The sequence below is a fragment of the Aedes aegypti genome, chromosome 2, assembly GCF_002204515.2.
Source record: "Aedes aegypti strain LVP_AGWG chromosome 2, AaegL5.0 Primary Assembly, whole genome shotgun sequence".
Taxonomy (NCBI): Eukaryota; Metazoa; Arthropoda; class Insecta; order Diptera; family Culicidae; genus Aedes; species Aedes aegypti.
The window spans coordinates 195,990,692-196,009,820 of NC_035108.1; the positions used below are offsets into that span (position 1 = coordinate 195,990,692).

Sequence of the window (19,129 nt, forward strand, 5' to 3'; positions counted from 1 at the left end):
AAATGAATCGAATCAAAAAATCGAATGAAGAAAATCGATTCACCCGATTTCAGATGCCCCAAGCATCGATTCAAAAAAATCGATTAATCGGAATGAAAACATCGATTTTCGGAACATCGATTCAAAATCGCCCAACGCTAGTTGACAGGCCAACAGATGGCGGTAGTGTGTAAACGTCAAAAACGAACAAAAACGATGCGAGCGCTGCGGGTGGTCGATTGACCACCTACACGGAAAAAACAGTTTTCCCAATTTTTGAGTTCACTTTACCCAAAATTAAGTAAGGTACCGTGGGGTAAGTGGATACATAAAAATCAATAGTCATCTTCATTGTTATGTACAGCTAACGTGAACAGTATAATTCAAACTTTTTTCTGTGGATAACAAATGAGGGACTAATATACTTCAAATCGTCATTTAGTTTGATTTTTTTGATTGTTATGTATTGAGTATGAGGGACTTGAAAATTTGCGCCAAATGATCCACTTGCCCCACCATGCTTTAGTTAACACTAATTCGAGCAAAAAAAAAAAATACATTGTAGCTGGAATAATTTGGAGAAAATTCATCTACTTAAACACATAAGTTATACTAAAGTGTTGTAGGATTATTCCTAACGATGTTTTCGAAAAACACTCGTAGTTTAAAATTATTAGCTACAATTATTTTTGTTTAACAAACTGAAATCTTTTCCCTCTATTTATGAATATATTTGTATCATCTATTTAGAACTATTTATATGACCAAATAAGTTACGATAATATGCTTTCAATTCGAAAACTTGTATATTTTACTCTTTTGTAACTCAGCTTGGATAAACCACGAAAAGTTTTGTTTAAATTTGGCAATACTCATACGTTTATATTTTATTATACCAGAAAGATCAAAATAACTTTTCAAATTTTCTGTAGTCAATTAGACAATGTTAAGCTAGGAATGAAAAAAGTGAAAGGAAAACATCATTTTCGGATATTCAAATTATCGTTAGCAGTCTGCCAATAAATGATAATAATACTTGATCCACTTACCCCACACCATTTAGAAGTAGGGGTAAGTGTACCATGTCCAATATATTTGTAATTATTTATAAAAATCACATATTTTTCGTTGTGATTCATTCAGTTAAAATTGAAATGTTCACCATGCGTTGAAAAAACTAGTAGAATTTGATTTAAGGCTAAGATAAAATAGATTTTTGATTGACGGAAAACAAATTTCAAATTAATTTATTTTTGCAGCTAACAAGTATGCTTGTGTTAGTGTACGTGTAGTACCAGTTTTGAATTAGTATTAGTGTGGACGTAAGAATATTACCTAAAACGAAGCAATGGTGCGAAAACATTCAACATATTTAAGTATTTATGCTTAATATAGACAAATGATCCACTTACCCCACTGATACACTTCCCCCGCTGTACCTTATATCGATTATTCTCTCAACCCAAAATCTCTCCACGGTAAAAAATAGGCACCATGCTATCAATAGTTCTGCACTTGGATTTGCACTACTGTTGAATCTTTACAAAATCAAGGTAACAGCACTTGAATTCAACGTTGCATGTTTTGATTTAAAATAAACATTTCCACCTGACCCAGATTTGAACCACCAACCTTCGGAGTGCAAGTCCAGTGTCTTACCTCGACACTAACTCGCATCTGTTGAAACGGATTGAATTGATCTCAATCACTTTCTACAACGAGCTGTCAATGATTGCTCTCATGCAAAAGACATGATGTTCAAAATCAACGACTTTTCACTTCAGAGTCTAGTTCTAGAGACAGTAGAGCAAATCCAAAGTAGAAACTCTTCAAATCATGGTGATTTGTGTTTTGAATTGAGTCAAGTGATCAATCTATTCAATCGAACGTGCTGATTTTTTACCGTGTCGGTATTCTCTCGCTTCCCCACCAATGTTGTCAAAAATAGAGAGAGCTGCACCTACCTAATGGGGGTAGTTTGGCCTGAGAGAGACTCGCGAAGTGGAAAAAAAACAACGTCATATGCAGCCCAGATTCCGCTGTCACAAAACGTCAAATGCAGCCCGTCGTTTTTATGGCTGAAAAAGTGAAAAGTATTGTATTCGAAATAAACTGTTATTAAAGATCTCAGTCAGCACTCCGCTTTTGCTGCAGTTTTTCTAAATATGCTGATAAACCTAACCACAAGGCTAGTTATTTCTAATGTCTGCTACGTTTGTTAGCATGAAATTTCATTTAAAAGCCTATTTATGCTTCGGTTTGATGCAAACACAATATTTTTTTTACTGAGATGTCCATGTGAAAGTTTGAACGGCTTGCGCATGATTGATGTAAATACAGAGTGGAATAAGAAAAAAAACTCAGCAATCACAGAAAAAGAAGACCGTCTTCGCGAGTCTCGTCTCAGGTTTGGCCCAATAAGCCAAATTTGGCTAAATGCATCATTCTCAAGCTTGGGTTGAATGCACTCAATTTTGCGTTGAATCAAACCAAATTTAAGTAAATTTTTCTTATGGCTTCAAAGGCAAAGTATCTTATGGAGGCCTTGGAAATTTAGCCAAATTTGGGTTATTGGGCTCAACTACGGATTTGCGTTGAAACAACTCAGATGGAGTATGATGAGAGTGTGACGTCTGTTAGTCTATGCTTCTAGTGTTAATGAATATATCAATCCAACTTGGATTGCTTTCATCTATTGTTTGAGATTTGAACATCAGAGTTTTCTTGCGTTATTATAATTTATTAGATAACACTGAACAAGCTAGTCAGCTTGAAATCAAGTTTGAGGATTTCAGAGGCTGTATCAACCCCGTTTTCAAACCTTTTAGTAGTAGCGTGGTTTGCTGATGCTGTTTAGAGAAGCGAGGTTTTTTTACCTATGTTGATCAACATACAACAGCGCGACTGATGAAGTGTCTAAGGCCAATTTGCTGTTCGTTTTGCAAACAAATCTCGCATAACTTATGATCTCGCCCTAAAAGCCATTGGTAACCATGTGTGTAGCTCATTGTCTCTGAGCATTTGAATAATTTTCACGTTGTTTAACAATTCTATGGTGAAGAAAGGATCATTATCTAACTACCAGTGATGTTGGTTTGGATGTTTATTCCTTCACTTGCTCAGAAACAATGAGCTACACACATGGTTACCAATGGCTTTTAGGGCGTTATCTCAGAGTATGCGAGAAATCATCCTTTCTGAAATCGATCGCAAGGCTGCAGGGTGTATTTCTGGCATACTCTGAGATAACGCCCTAAAAGCCATTGGTAACCATGTGTGTAGCTCATTGTTTCTGAGCAAGTGAAGGAACAAACATCCAAACCAACATCACTGGTAGTTAGATAATGATCCTTTCTTCACCATAGAGTTGTTAAACAACGTGTAAATCCATTCAAATGCTCAGAAACAATGAGCTACAGACATGGTAACCAATGGCTTTTAGGGCGAGATCATAAGTTATGCGAGATTTCTTTTCCTTGAAAAGAGAGAGCGTGGATAGGCATGATATAAATCATATCGAAACTATGTACATGGTTACAGGTGAAAACCGTGGCAGTCATGCTCTTTTAAGTATATGAAACGAACGAGAACTTATTAAAGACCGTTGAAAGTTTTCATCCATGTATTCTGTGCCTTATTTATTTACCAGTCACCATTAATTGTGCACCGAGAAAAACTGTACTCCGTATTTTTCACATTTTGTTTATCAGCAAACTGATTGGAATATTAGCGCGATTTTTTGATAGCCTCACAACACAAGGTGTTTCCGGATTTCTCGAATCCAATTTGATTTGCCGGGGCTGTTTGTTACTGTTTGACATTTTGTCCAAACCATAACAATTCCAAACAAACGTTTCCTCTGTTGCCTTGAAATCCCAAACAAATGTGTAGCAGAAATCCGTTTGCTACCATCTGGCATGATTGCGCTGGGAGCTATTTCAACATAATCGATTGTTTTTACAGCGTTGGACATACCCAGATGCCAAACTGTGCGCAGATCGAGAAAATTGACAAACCCCACCATACCGCATTTGTTCGTAGCCTGAGCCGCGAGTCGTTAATTTAATAATTGATATGAACTAATTAAAAACCATCAATAAAGCAAACAGCATTAAGTTTCTCACACTCCCGTCAACGCCAACGCACAATGCTACATTTTGTGCTCTTCCTACAGCTGAGCGCAAACCAGATTAGTACATATTGCGCTTAGACGGCATCGGGGCAGGACCCAGAGGGAGATCCATAAAAAGATCGTTTTTCATTGCCATATTTGGAGCACTTTTTCCAACGAAAGCAAACAGAGAGCAACCAAAGCGCGCTGCTATAGTCAATAAGGGGATTGAGTTACTAAGAGTTTTGAAATCACCAGTCGCCCCTCCCGTTGATACGTGATTGACTGATGACGGGTCTAATTCAATTAAAAGTTAACTGTTACGCATAGATCGTGATGCGATTAAAAGGAGATTTTCTCGCTTTTTGTTCGCTTTGTTCAGTGTTGCTCTGCAACCGCTCAATAATGCCCAGCTGTGATACGCATGACGAGACATTCGAATCTCGCTTCGCAGTCAAAACGAATAAAGATGTTATTTCGAGGAAGCATTAGAAAAAGTTCATCATAAAAAAATATCAAAATAAAATATTTGGTTCCATCCAGGATCGAACTGGAGACCTTCTGCGTGTAAAGCAGACGTGATAACCGCTACACTATGGAACCTGTTGAAAGCCGGGCCGCTTACAGTAGCATCGGAGCGCTGGTCAAGCTATCAGTACACGCTTTATCAAATGTGCAAATATTTGGCACTAGACATAAAGCAACAGACAGACATCGATTTCTACTCTGAAAAAATCTTTGCATTGTCAAGCAATTCTTTGTCTCTGTATCAAACAATGCCAAATATTTTCCATCGCGTACTGATAGCATGTAGCCTTTTAGATGAAAATGCGTGATTTTTATCAGGCCTAAATAAATTAAATTAAACTATCGTTTGATAATAACCCAACGTGTATTCCATAACTATATACGCTCCCGATCAAAAGTTCATCTACTGGAAAACATAGAGTAAAGTGGGGCAAAAGTTCGAGTGGGGCAAGAGTTTCTATTCAAGATTTCTAACTCAATTCAAAACAAAACGTATAAATGTTATGGTGGTTCGAATGCTATTCAAGTAGGAGACTTTCAGTCCTAATTTTATTAAAATCGATTGAGATTTAGAAAAATTATGGCTATTTGTTGTTTTTTGACTTGAATATTGTAATTTTTGGTCAAACTCTTGTAGCATGGAACCAAATAAAGATGAAATCTTTTTTAATATTTTATGTAAGGGCGATTCTAGGCCTACCATAAAGATGCGTTGAGGTGTATTAGTTTTTGCATAAATGTTTGAAAACATTTTTTGGCTCATAGTGGGGCAATAGTTCGACCCATTATCGACCCCTATTGCTTTCAAATTTAGCGAGATTTGCCTGATCGTGCGAAAAATGTTACCAAAATTTTAAATTTTCACTCAGTTTTGCGAAAAGCTGCTATTTTTGGGTACATTGCAATCAATCCTGTTTTGGGCAATTTTTTATGAAAATTTAGTGTGTATTATTCGGCAAACATAAGTTTACGGCTGATATAAAGTATGCCTGTTATGAAAGTATCAATATTTGTGTTTTTTTGTCAGGGTACTTTTGACCCACACTAGATTCGAACTCTTGCCCCACCGGTGGGGCAAAAATTCGTTTAAGACAATCAATTTTGAAACTGTTACAGTCATCTCTCCCTTACTCGATATTGAAGGGACCATCGAGTTAGGGAGGTATCGAGTTACAGAACACAAAACCAGTGCAACGGCGATCCAAGTGGCCATCGAGGTAGCCATGAAAACCAACTTTTACTATGGTTCTCCAACTCAATATCGAGGTACGGAATATCGAGTAAGGGAGAGTTGACTGTATAAAAGTGGGTAAATATTTTGACAGAAGTTTGTTCAGCACAATTATAGCCAATATGTTTAAGGTTTACTATATGGTATTTATTTTGTTCCAACAGCTATTATTTGTCTGGAAACTTAGATGATACCACTAAGGGATGGTACACAAATTATGTCACGCTAAATTTCGACTTTTTTGACCCCCTCCCCCCCCTTTGTCACGTTTTTTGTATGAGTCCTCCAAAATTTTTTGTAAGCCTTGTCACGCTTGGCTTGACCCCCCCCCCCTTGGAGCGTGACGTAATTTGTGCATGACCCCTAAGGTCGAACTTTTGCCCGACCGTACTCTATTCTTATCTCTGGGATTACAGTCTAATTTAACTCTCTATGACTCATTCGAAAGGCAATAAATTGATCTCACTTCGTAGGTAGGTATTCGGGCAAAATTATTATTTGATTTTGGTTCACTTGAATTTGTGACATTTTTCAAAAAATACATTGAAAACCATGGCCAATTTTCTTAGCGTTGGATCGACCAACATTTTAAACTGGTACAGCATTAGAACCGCAATCTCATAATCTTTGAAAAGCACTCACAAAATTTTGGCGGATAAACTGATTAAAACAGTGTGAACAGAAATGATTCAAGCCATCGTGCAAAAGATTGGGTTCACCTGAGTTGCGTGATACCGTGTGGGGCCGAAATCCTTACATCTGAGCACTGAGGCAATTAAAACCGTCTTTATGGCGAAGTATGCCGTCATTGAAATTTGTACTGGGCATCGATGATTGTGGCTAATTTTTCACACGATTGCAATTTGAAGAAAACCACTTGGTTTTACGTTTTACACTGCCATAGCTGGAAAAGTATCAGCTCATTTTCTGCATGTAAGCGCAAGTAGTGATACTTTTCTGAAACAATATTACTTATGATGGCTAAGTTTTATCACTTTGAAATTGCAAGCTGCAAAATCAACGTGGCTACAAAAAAGAATGACGGGCTACTTAGCCTTAAAAATATGTGGATATAAAATAGGCGACCAATTAGTCATTATTCTATAACTTTCACATCTTTTGAGATATAATTAATCACAACGATTACGGCTTCACAACGTTGCGACTCAACTGAGACAAAGCCTGCTTCTCAGCTGTTCTAGGAGCATTTCTGCAGTTATTAGCTGAGAGCCTAAGTCAACTGACCATTAAGTAAGTACTCTAAAGCTCGAAAGTTGCAAATTTGCCAATCAGAAATAATTTTGACTCGGAAATATTCAATTCTACCAACCTCAGCTTGATTTTTCTGAATATCTTCACTTTTCCGCAACGTAGGCTCTAATATTGCGATATCAAAATTTGATTGAACGTGTTATTGATTTGTGGTTTAATAAGAAAAGAATCACATGATATAGTTCGGATAACTATGTTTTCAAATTTAGACAATAAAACGAAACACAACGGACAAGGATAGACAGAATGAATAGAATTATTTTTATTACACACTTTTGATGCCAAATAATAACGAGGCCAATATAAATCGAAAAAAATGCATATGAAATAAGGTATGATGATTTTAAGCAAATGGAACTTCCCAATATTTAAAACTGTGTGGAGTTATGATGGTTTCCTTATTCTCTTAGGATAACACAGTTTAGAATTCAATTTTAATATTGTATCAACATATAAAACACTAATCTTGCGAGGGAAACGACATACAACAGTTCAATTCTTATTTAAGCTTTATGATTTAACATAAACAAAATCAAGTATTAGTTTAGTGCCTTGGTAATCAAGAGTAGGGACACAATTCGTCATTATGACGTCCATCTTTGTATTCCAATTGTACTATTTTCCTCCAACCAGTCCCCAATTTGAGGGAGGTTAAGGATGCCATTCACCAGCTCAAGAACAATAAAGCTGCTGGTAAGGATGGTATCGGAACTGAACTCATAAGGATGGGTCCGGAGAGGCTGGCCATTCGTCTGCACCGGCTGATAGGCACAATCTAGGAAACAGAACTACAAGAAAGGCGACAAGTTAGATTGTGAGAACTTTCGAGCGATCACCATTCTGAATGCGGCCTACAAAGTATTATCCGTCGGCTGTCACCAGTAGTAAACGAGTTCGTGGGAAGTTATCAAGCCGGCTTCGACAGCCGATCGACAACGGACCAGATCTTTACAGTACGTCGTGAATACCAGGTCCCAACGCATCACCTTTTCATCGATTTCAAGGCGGCATACTACAGAATCGACCGCGTAGAGCTATGGAAAATCATGGACGAGAACAGCTTTCCCGGGAAGCTCACGAGACTTATAAGAGCGACGATGGAAGGTTTGCAAAATTGTGTGAAGGTTTCATGCGAACACTCCAGTTCGTTTGGATCCCACCGGGGACTACGACAAGGTGATGGACTTTCGTGCCTGTTGTTCAATATTGCGCTAGAAGGTGTTATGCGGAGAGCAGGGCTTAACAGCCGGGGTACGATTTTTACGAGATCCAGTCAATTTGTTTGCTTCGCGGATGATATGGACATCGTCGGCCGAACATTTGAAAAGGTGGCAGACCTGTACACCCGCATGAAAAGCAAGGCAGCAAATGTTGTACTGGTGGTGAATGCGACCAAGACAAAGTACATGCTAGCTGGTGGGGCCGAGCGCGACAGGGCTTGCCGATAGACGGGGATACGTTCGAGGTGGTCGACGAGTTCGTCTACCTTGGATCCTTGCTGACGGCAGACAATAACGTTAGCCGTGAAATACGGAGGCTAGGGTGTCCCATTTTTCTTCGACCATCTAGGGATCGTTCAAATATTACGTAATGCAACAGGGGAGGGAGGGGTTCTTACGTAGTGTTACGGTCCATACAAAAATTCAAAATTTTCCATACAAAAGCTGTTACGTGGTGGGAGGGAGGAGGTCTAAAATTATCAAATTTTGCGTAACGTAATATTTGAATGAACTCCTAGAATTTGAGCTCCCCCTAAGTCTCAAGCTTCCTTTTGTTATTCATATTCTTCCTGCAAAGTTTTAGCTCAATTCATTGTAAATTCGAGCATCGCAATGAGTTTTTGCAAATCTGGTACTTTTGATACTTAGTACATAAAATTACATACTATCTTCTTGCAGGCAAGAAAAATCTACTCAGTGTGCGGTGATATTTCAAATGAAAACAAACATCAAATTTGTGTGACACAGAACACTGTTTTGAACGGCATTTCTGCCGTGAATCGTAAGTCAGTCCCATCTGCATTTTCGTCAAAATTGAGTTGAGTTCAGTTTTCAACATTTCTTCCAGTGTTCTTTCAGCTGCATTAATGAAATAATATGGTTTGTTCGGAAAAATTAGGAGAAAACAGCAAGTCAAATTGTCCCATAATGAAAAGTAATCGCATATCAGTCCCACTACAGACTTTAGCACCGTGGAACACAAAAATGTAACTTGTTTTGATTATCTCTATATTTTTATCGGAAAGATATCGTAGAGAAAACCAAGTTGTGAAAGTTTCATAAGGATTGGAACATGTTCCAATCCTCTGGAATTTTTTGAATATTAGTATGAAAAACGAGTTTGAAAACTTCACAGCCCATTTTTTCAATGCCTACTTTTTACAGATGGGACTGACTTGCGATTCACGGCAGATTTATAGTGGAACAATTTCATTTTTATTCAAATGACTAATTGCATTTCTTTCTTTTAGCATCTGAAGTTCGATCATTGGAATGATGAATCGTATACCAGAATGAAATTATTTAGCAGTCAAGTGTGCTGCTGACATGTTCTTCACTGGAAGCATTAATCTGTTGAAGAATTGAGTGCTTCAGACATCAACATTAATTAAGATGTTTCTATTAAATCATTTATACATTTCAATCATCTAACTGACATCTAACCCTCTAAAGTTGACCATTTTGAATCGAACATCGAAAATGTTGCAAATGTATTGTCCAATACTGTAAAAGAGAAGAGATTGGTTAGAAAATAGTAAGTTTTTGCGTGACGTTCCTAATGTATGATTGAACCTATTCAGTAGTGATTTCAAGAAAAAGAAAAATCTATCAATGTGTTGTTAAAAGTTTACACATAATTGAGGTGTTGTTTATTTCTACACACAAAGATAGAAACAGAGTAATTAAAATTTTAATGCGTATTTGCTCCCATAGTATGCTGTCGAGCGTACGAATATTGAAATCTATGCTCATCTCAATTCTACTCAATATTGGTATCTTCATATACGACCATCTTTTCATGTCAATCATGTCTTCAGATGCTGAAAGAAATAATATAATAATTATTATTTGTTTAACGAAAAATGCAATTATGCCACTGAAAATGCCGTTTCTAAAAGTGTTCTGCTGCCAGACATATTCGATATTTGTTTTCATCACGGTAAAAGGAAGTAAGGTATTATACTCCGAAAAATGACATTTGGCAGTGACGCCATTCCTATCGCAAAGGCCTCATACTTGACGATAGGAATGACGACACATGTTTTTATGGAAAAATTGTTGTTTACACGTGGGAATAGCCTCTTGTTGTGTCTACCGTGTGTTTTCATTTGAAATATCATCTCACACTGCGTAGATTTTTGTTGCATGCAAGATACTCGCATGCAATTTTATGTACAAAGTATCTATAGTACAAGATTTCGAAAAACTCATTGCGATGCTCGAAATAACAATGGATTGAGTTGAAACTTTGCAGAAAGTATATGAATAACAAAAGGAATAAAAGGATAAAAGGATTAAAATCTAGATGGTCGGGGAAAAATGGGACACCCTAACGGAGGCACATCATCAGTGGAAGTCGGGCCTACTATGGCCTCCATAAGAAGCTGTGGTCAAAAAAGATTCACGCCCGCATCAAATGTACCATGTACAAAACGCTCATAAGGCCGGTAGTCCTCTACGGGCATGAAACGTGGACGATGCTTAGGACGATTTTTGGCGGTGTGCAGGAAAACGGTTTGTGGCGGCGAAGGATGAACCACGAGCTCGCCCAACTCTGCGGCGAACCAAGTATGCAGAAGGTGGCCAAAGCTGGAAGGATACGATGGGCAGGGCATGTTGCAAGAATGCCGGACAGCAACCGTGCAAAGATGGTGTTCGCTTCGAATCCGGTTGGTACAAGAAAGCGTGGAGCGCAGCGAGCTAGGTGGGCGGATCAAGTGCGTATCGATTTGGCGTGGGGCAGAACCGAGGATAGAGAGATGCGGCCACGAACCGAGTATTGTGGCGTGAAATTGTTGATTCAGTATTATCTGTCTAGATGTTAACAAAATACATGAAATACAACAACATTGTTCATCGCGAATTTGTTTCGATCCAACGATTTTGACAGTTACGATTAATATAAATGTTCAAATCAAATTTTGATCATTAGTATTCACTGACCTAAATACCTCATCACTGCAAGAAACCGTTGAAGTTTATGATTATAAAGACTGTTATGAGGTGGCTAAAGATCGAGGAAACATTCACAACTTAGAAAATAGATAGAAAAATACTTTTTTTTCTTTCGCGACCCACTGGACATTAGCTCACGACTAGGTCGCGACCTACAGTTTCGGAAACTATGATTTAATGAACAGATGAAAAGTAAAATAAATTATTAACTTGGATTTTCCCTAGTAAAAGTAATAAAAATGACAGGAATAACCCACTCTGTCAAAGTTCGTCTCGCACTAAGAACGTCTGTTCTGTGAAAAAGAATACCAAAATGTGCCAACAATATGTGCAATTTTTAGGATTGGATTAAAATCTATGAAACACTGCGAAAAGTAACTAAAATCTGTTCAATTTCCGTCTGAATCACGCACGGAAATCGAATCACATTCTTCTCGTAAAAGGTCAATGTCGCCCGAATTGGGTTGTTTCCAAATAGAAATTAAAATATAGCGAAAAGCGCTGACCGTCCATTCATGTGTGGCGCAAACTGGGATGATAACGGTCGATTGCGTTGTCGCATGCGTGACCATTATCACTGTCAAGAGTCTGGAAGAACATTGTATCAATTCTTCCGAAAATATTGAACCATGGTTTTTCTTCACACCAAAAAACGATGACGAAACTTCCCGAAGAGACCAGCGTATCCAATTTAGACAGTTCTCTGAGGGGAACGAATATTTATGAAATTATATGCCGTTGATACCACTCAAAATTGAATTGTATCAATTGAGCTAAATTCATTCAACACGCGCAGACCAATCAAATCAATTGTGGCTCTGAAGCTCCGAAGTGTTTTGTTTCCAAAGGGAATCGTGATTCTCTTTAGGCTGCCTTTTGCTCTGAAACAAAGAAAAAAACTCTTAACGGGAATCGTTGAATTGAGCGGGACAAGAGCAGTAAGTAACGATCGTTTCCCAGAACCAACGGATCTCGCGAGCATTACATTCTTTGTGAGATCGCTTCGGAACGGGTCATATGTCGAATGATCGAACACCGACGCTCAAGCCAATACATGAGTTATTGAAGTTGAACAGTTATTTTCATTCAGGTCTAAGATTGCCAATATTGTACAATATTTACACAACACAGGGATAATAAAAATCTTTGTTTGCGGATAACATAAGTCTCTCTGGATTTAGCCTGCATACCTTGTGTAGTAATGTAACAGTCATATTTTGGACCCCCTAAGGAAGTGATTTTAGTTTTTTGTTCCAATTAATTAATTGCACAGCGTAACCAAGTCAAAGAACATGCCAAAATGTAGAGAAAAACTTCATCTACGAGATAAAAATGCTCTTACGGTCATGTAGGATCCAAAAAACGTCGAAAATAATTGAATTGTGAAGCACTGTTTACATTATTTTGAACACAGCAATACATTTTGGACCCTCTAAGTATATATTTTGGACACCCGGCATTTTTTTATCGTTTGGCGACAAAGTTCACGACACTGGTTGTATAATATGCTTGCCCATAGTATAATCAATCGATTGACAATGGAAAACACAAGAAATTGTACGCTTTTAGTTCAGAAATATGAAAAAAGTTTTTGTTTACATTTGAAAAATTTCTGAAGGCTTCAATTTATGTGTGTAACGTGTTGTAACGGTTGCATGGATGAACCGATTGAATAAAATTAATTTCGGATAAAATAAACACATTTTCTATGTACAAACGGTTGATGCAAGTGCGGAATAGTCCTATATTTCCAAATCGCATGCGAATTGAGTTGGTCTTTCGATTTAAACTGGGAAACTTGCAGGAAAATGGCCCAGGGAGTCCAAAATGTGTTGGTTACCCTATATCGCAAAAAAAAGGGTTCCAATAGTTGGTCAGATGAAGTTAAGTGTTTAGGACTCATGCTATATAAAAATTACCGTTGAAAAAATTAATTTTTTAGTTATATGTAAAAACTATCTTGAAGAATAAGAGGATGATTAAAAGAAAAAAAAATATAAATATATAAATATTTGGAAACATATTTTTCAAATTTTATAGTAATGAATCCAGTTAAAAATGTGAAATGCATGAAGGTTAGCGAGGTTGCACGGCACAGAACTTAATTGAATCGGGAATGATCCAACATGTTTTTGTCTCGAATGTGATGGAAAGAGAAGAGTGGACGTAAAAGCTGGCTACTCCTTCTGTTAGATGTAATTTATGAAGCCTGTCATCTATGCAAAACCTTCAAACTTCTGCACAAACGACGTATTACTGTAAAGATACCTCCATAATATCTAAAAACAGCACCGTATCAAGGGTCGAATTTGATTAGATCAGTACCAAATAGCATTTCCTTCCAAGAGCACTGAATATTTCGTGGGTGTCACACGGAATATGTTCAATTTTTTATAGTTTATGAAATTCAATGTCTAATGATTATTTTGAACTATGTATTTTATTTGTTTTTTTGTGAATTTTAATTTTTAAATAATATGATCAAATTCACGAGTTGTAAGAATATTGATAAAACTTTCAGATTCAGGAGACCAGCATCTGTAAGATAGGTAAAAGAGAGTTTTTTTTTTGTTAAATAACTTTTTTTTTCAAAATTGGCTTGTTTATACATTTATAGCTTATTGTTGAAACGATGAGTAAAGAAAAATTTAAAAACTCTAAATACAGCAGATATTTGAATTATCAAAACTACTATTATTTTGAGCGATTTCACCTAGTGCTTAAATTTTTAACCGGTAGTGCAAATAAAATTGAGGAAATTTGCAGTTCTCTGCAAAAATATCATGCCGATTGCTTATAGGGAAACAAAGTTACAGCATGTAAAAGTTGAGAACTTTGTATGAAAATCGGCTTTCACTACTATTATTCTGAACACAACTGTATATTCTGTATCTCGATATTTCACCTAATTCGATGGAATGCACGGTTTACTTTTATCCCTCTGTAAACCAGTACCTTTCTAACTCGATGCGATCTGATTGAGTTTCTCATGCAAGTTTACCTTCACTAGCTCAATATTTTCATGAAAAAAAATTAAATATTTTCAAATGGTTATAAATTATATGAATTGGAATGTTGTAATTATGCTTATGATGAAAATAAGGGTTGTAACTTGTTTCAAGGTGTTAAAACTTTATTTCTTGTTGACTGTTCAAAAGAACTCATAAAGATGCGTCCGGAGAGGCTGGCCGTGCATTGAATAACAATATAACGCATTTTGACAACTTCTCAAACCAGCAGCTGTGTTTCGTGCGCAGCAGCATCGTAAATTTTTTATCAAAAGGGTGTTATTTTCTAAATTTGATTATTTATCAGTGTTTTCATATAATAGAAACATCTCGCGGAAGTACAAATGAGTTGGATCGCTGAAATAGTGGGATTATGACGTCAACTTCTGCCAGAAATTTATTGATCGTGGAATGTCGCACCGAAATTTAACTATTTGCGAAGGTTTAAAATAATCACTGTTTCAGTACGCCTTTGGGGCAACTGAATGGGCGTTATAGCAATGGGGATGAGACTTTGAAGACAATTTGAGGGAAAAACCAACAAAATTTATGTAAACTTGACGGTTTACATATTTTTTCTCATAGCTCTTCAATTTTCTGTATAATCTTTCTTTTAAGTGGGTTTATCATACTTGTGAAATATCTGTTTGTCTTGTTTGCATCGTTTTTTTATCAATATTTTTCAGTTGTGAATGGTTTTGAAATCATATTCTCAAAAACAAGTTATTTTAATTACAGTGACCCAATGTCACCCCCTCTATGGGGTAAGATTGGGTCATTTTTCATTCACTTGTGGTGCCGCTGTGAATAAATATTTGTCTTTCATTTTTTGAACAGTTGTTAATGTACCATCAAAGTACATACACACCAAATTTGAAGTTTATTGGAGTTAAATTGCGATAGTTATTCAAAAATTAAATCGAACATATCTCTTTTTGACCCATTGTCACCCCCAACGACGGTACCATTTTAGGGGGTTAACTTAAGCGCTCGCATCGGCAATTTTCAGCAGACCAGAAATGCGCTTAATTTTACCATGTCTGTAGTTGGAATCAGATTGTTGTAAATTATTTTTGTCAAATGTACCAGTAATGCGGTGGGGTGTACCTTGAACATAGTAAATTGGTCTAAATTTCCATGGTAGTTTCAAGAATGGGCGTAGTCAGCTAAAATAGTTATTTTACCACAGATTTTTTTCCCGTGTACATATTCACTGACTTCGGTCAATCATGGTATAGCAACTATAGATATGTGTAGTCAGTCTAAGCTAAGCTAAGAATCTGTTGTGTTATACGACGATCAATTTTGACACACTGGGGTCAATTCCAATGTTTAATTTCAAAATAATTTTATGAAATGTTAAATGTTATTCAATAAAAAAATAATAACGTAAACTGATAGGGATTAATGAAGTACTGATTTTGTAGTAATTAATTTAAAAATGTTTGAATTCCTTAGGATAATATATCAAAAAGTTGGAAAATTGGGGATCTGCCCATAACTGCATAACAGTCACATTCGACATTTTTAACAAATTGGAGTTAATATCATGGAGAGTCATCAAATGATAAATACTTTCGATCAACTTACTAAAATCTGTGAGTTTGTTCTAGAAAATTCGAAAAAATACCAAGTTGTTTTGTCACATTGGCAATTGTAACCGCATAACAGTCACATTGAGATAATACATGAGCCTCATAATGTAGTAGCAACGAAATTTCTATCAGAATTATTTTATGACTATTCACCCAATATGTGATATGAGTTGTACAAAATTTCAGCCTCAAATAAGCTCTTTTGAATTCTTAATGATTTTTGGAAATTTTAGTTTTCTCCCGTACTGCAGTAAAATGCAATCTTGGTATCCCCCATGCCTACTTTTGTCGAATGTTACAAATATGCAGTTATGGGCAGTGATCTATTTGCTCCGGTTCAATATCGACTTTGGACTCGAAAAAAGGCGCTGGTCGAGGATTTACATTCTTCTCAGCCGACTGCTTAGGACGACCATCTCATGGAGATTCAAAATCAGGACATTTTGCAATTTTCAGAAATTTGCATATGTAAATTCGAAGACACTAGTTTGTTTTGACTCAAAAATGTCGCCATCAATTTATCGATGTTTTCAAAGAAATCTGCTTAGTGTCTGATCAAGATCTCGCTTGACAATTTTTAAGGTGGCCGGCACAATGGCCGACTTCGCCCCCTACTCACGTTTTCAAAGGCACACAACTGGAGAAATAGTTGACAAACGTTCCTGATCTTCTTATTTTAAGCTTTCTGCTGGTGCACAAAGCCAAAATAAAAGGTGCACTGTTGTTGTTTTAGTGCAATCTTAGAAGTTGATTCCAAACTGTTTCACCTTAAGAATGTCAAAAAACATCTCAAATAATTAACATCCGCTCAAAATCTTTATCTTTCATTCTTATGGTTTCATAAAGAATCTGCTAAGAATCTTTTTAGAAGTTTCACAAAAAAGCTTCCGTTGCGTTTCCATTGAGATCTCATGATAATTTGCTAAGGATCTTGCTAGAAATTTATAAAGTCCTACTTAAAAACAAAATATGTTGGGAGAAATCGGGCTAAAATTTTCAGTAGAAAAAGACAGTTTGTTCAAAATGATACTCAGAGACATTCGTTAAAAATCTCACCGGAAACTCGTGAGATGCTAAGCGGTCGTGCTTCCTAGTTTAATTTTGTATTTTCGGTCATGGTTCATAAATATTAACTCCACTGAAAGATCAAACAAATGGTCGTAATGATAGTACGCCCAACACAGGAAAAAAATCAACTAAAATTTCACATTTTGTTTTTTGAGAACATCTTAAATAATGGCAGCAAACGTAGAAACTTTTTCATTTGATATTTCTTTGAGCTTCAAAAACATGGCAAAACGAGGGAATGCCATATTACGATACATAAAAATATTGCACAAATATAGGACACAGTTCTATGTTTCCATGTTTGCTATCATCTGTGCTGATGCTGTTTATTGGCATTTCGGAGCGCTCTTTCATTCCTATAGCAATAGAATTCTGTGAAAATACACCAACGATGATAGCTTGAGTTTTAATACGATGAAATGCCTAATTCTATTAGCAGTACCATAACCGTGCATTGAGGTTGTGATACGGTATGAAACGCATTCCAAACAGTCCAATTTCTAGGTGGCTGAAATCGATTTCTTAACTAAAAACACAACATGGATTTCTGGAAAGATGCCATTTAAACATTATTGCTGTTTTTTAGGATAGCTTTTTATTATTCGAAATATCTTTAACATTCCAAGGTATTCGCCAAGCAGCAACAAGCAGTACAAAACTATAAATATGAAAAATAAATCAGGACGCCTCTAAAGAATCTCAAAATCAGGACATTGTTACATACCGATTCAAGAAATCCTTTTTATTTAATTGAAACACATTTTTCCTATGCGTGCAAATGCAGCACGTATTTTAAAAACAATATGTTTATGGATAAAATTGATCCATTATTTTATTTTATTTTATTATTGTTTTTCTATTTAAGATCATTTAATGATCTATCAAAATTCAAAACGTTGTTTGTAATACTTAAGCTGTCAGTTACAACGTACCTACAATTTACATAAACGTTCCTGTGAACTTTTTGAATATTCTCTGGACTTATCAACCGATGTGTTATTATATGCTTAGATTTTAAATTTACACTTATTTTGAAAAAAAAAAATGGGATAGTAGAAATATTCAATGTACTAATATGTACACGGTAAAAACAGTTTACCTAATTTTTGAGTTGACTTTACCCAAAAATAAGTATATCGATTATTCTTCTCAACCCAAAATCTCTCGGTATTCTCTCTCTTTCCCACCAATGTTGTTATAAACAGAGAGAGCTGCACCTACCTAATGGGGGTAGTTTGGCCCAATAAGCCAAATTTGGGTAAATGAATAATTCTCAAGCTTGGGTTGAATGAACTCAATTTTGCGTTGAATCAAACCAAATTTAAGTATTTTTTTTTTATGGCTTCAAAGGCAGAATACCTAATGGAGGCCTTGCATATTTAGCCAATTTTGGGTTATTGGGCTCAACTATGGTTTTGCGTTTAAACAACTCAAATTTAAGTAAATCCGCGTTGCCGTGTAGTCATTTGCAAAGAATGAATTTTGGCGAATATTCTCCAGAGAAAATATGTAACCATGTACAATGTAAAATGAACTTCCGTAATCAAACTCTGATCCTCAAGATCGGTAGTCGAGAAGCTTGACCTCGGGGCTATATCACATATGTAATTGCTTAGAATCAAATGCGAATGTTATTTGAAGCACGACTGCGTTGATGGCATTTGCTAGATGTTTTCTTCAATCATCATCCATCATTGAAAAAGCAAAGCTACTATGTTCAATTTTGTAACATATCAACAATTGCACCATTTGGCAGTAGCTTTAAATGCAGGGGAATGAGGAATGTCGTATTTCCGACGATTTTTTACAATTTATCTGTATTTCGGGAAAAAAATGATGTACTACAATAATGTTCACGGTTGAACTTTTATGATTAGACATGAGGTTAGGAAGCTCGTAGAACAAAAACTGTAGAGAAATGTATGTTTTACAGGTACTTTAATGAACAGAAATCAATTTTATGAGGTCAAAACCATCTCTAATCGGCATACAGTGTTCTCGAAAGTTGTAAAGTACTAATAATACGTTCAACTAGTGGTATTTATTTTGATTTTCGTTTTTCCAAATTCCGAATTTTTTGAGAATGTAAAATATAATAAAAAACACAAATTCGACTTAAGGCACCTCCTAATCTTCTCCAAATTGGATGAAAATTTGTCTGG

The 19,129-nt window shown here is 36.2% G+C and overlaps 1 non-coding gene across 1 annotated transcript; it reads right to left on the reverse strand.

Moving 5' to 3' along the window:
- Positions 1 to 4,620: 4,620 nt before the first annotated feature.
- On the reverse strand, positions 4,621 to 4,693 carry Trnav-uac. Its single transcript has one exon. It is a non-coding gene; the product is annotated as a tRNA-Val (tRNA).
- Between the last annotated feature and the right edge of the window lie 14,436 nt (positions 4,694 to 19,129).